Genomic DNA, 1,546 nt, shown 5'->3' with positions numbered 1-1,546 from the left:
GGCACAACCCAAAATGCAGAGAAATACCTGTAAACATCCATTAATAATTGGAACATGGAGTGTACAAAGTATGACTCTAGGACAATTGGAAATTGTCAAAAATGAAATGGAAGGCATAAATATCGATCTCTTAGGCATTAGTGAGCTGAAATGAACTGGTATTGGCCATTTTGAATGTGACAACCACATGGTTTACTATACCAGGAAGGACAAATTGAAGAGGATTGGTGTTGCAGTGATTGCCAAAAAGAACAAATCCAGATTAGTCATGAAGTACAACACTGTCTATGATACAGGGAAGACCAGTTAATACCACCATTATTCAAATTTACGCACCAACCACTAAAGCAAGTGAGAATGAAATAGAAGAATTCTACCAACTGCTTCAATCTGAAATTGATCAAACATGCAATCAAGATGCATTGATCATTACTGGATCTTGGGATGCAAAGGTCGCAAGCAAACAGGAAGTATCAGTAGTTGGAAAATATGGCCTTGGTGATAGACATGATGCTGGAAATCGCATGATAGACTTCTGCAAAATCAATGATTTGTTCATTTCAAATATCTTCTTTAGATAGGATAAGAGATAATTATACACATGGACCTCACCAGATGGAGTACACAGAAATCAAATTGACTATGTCTGCACAAAGAGACGATGGAAAAACCTCTATATCGTTGGTGAAAACAAGGCCGGGGCAGATTGTAGAACAGACCACAATTGCTCATATGCCAATTCAAACTGAAGCTGAAGAAAATCAAAACATTTCCATGAGAGCCAAAACATAACTTTGAATGTATCCCACCTGAATTTAGAGATCATATGAAGAACAGATTTGATACATTAAACACTAAAGACCGAAAACCAGAATACTTGTGGGATAACATCAAGAACATCATACATGAAGAAAGCAAAAAGCCATTAAGAAGACAAAAAAGAAGGAGAAGATCAAAATGGGTATCAGAAGAGACACAGAAACTTGCTCTCCAGCATAGAGATGCTAAAGCAAATGGAAGAAATGAGGAGGTACAAGAGCTGAACAGAAAATTTCAAAGATCAACTCAAGAAGACAAAGTCAAATATTTCAACAAAATGTGCAAAGATCTGGAGTCAGAAAACCAAAAAGGAAGAATAGTGCTCAGCATTTCTCAAGGTAGGGGAAGTGAAGAAAAAATTCAAGCCTCGACTTTTGTTATTGAAGGATTCTCTGGGCAAATTACTGAATGATGCTTTAGAAAGCATCAAAAGAAGATGGAAGGAATACACAGAGTCACTGTAGCAAAAGGAAATGGCTGATGTTTAACCATTTCAAGAGGTAGCATATGATCAAGAGCCAGTGATACTGAAGGAAAGTGGCAAAGAACAAGGCACCAGGAACTGATGGAATAAAAATGGGAATCTTTCAAGAAAGTGAGGCGGCACTGGAGGCACTCACTTGTCTCTGCCAAGAAATTTAGAAGACAACTATCTGGCCGACTGATTGGAAGAGATCCATATTTGTGTTCATTCCAAAGAGAGGTGACCCAATGGAATGCAGGAATC

Source organism: Chrysochloris asiatica, unplaced genomic scaffold (assembly GCF_000296735.1).
Source record: "Chrysochloris asiatica unplaced genomic scaffold, ChrAsi1.0 scaffold00151, whole genome shotgun sequence".
NCBI classification, from domain to species: Eukaryota; Metazoa; Chordata; class Mammalia; order Afrosoricida; family Chrysochloridae; genus Chrysochloris; species Chrysochloris asiatica.
The sequence above is the reverse complement of the archived record's forward strand: the minus strand, read 5'-3'. Positions refer to the sequence as shown.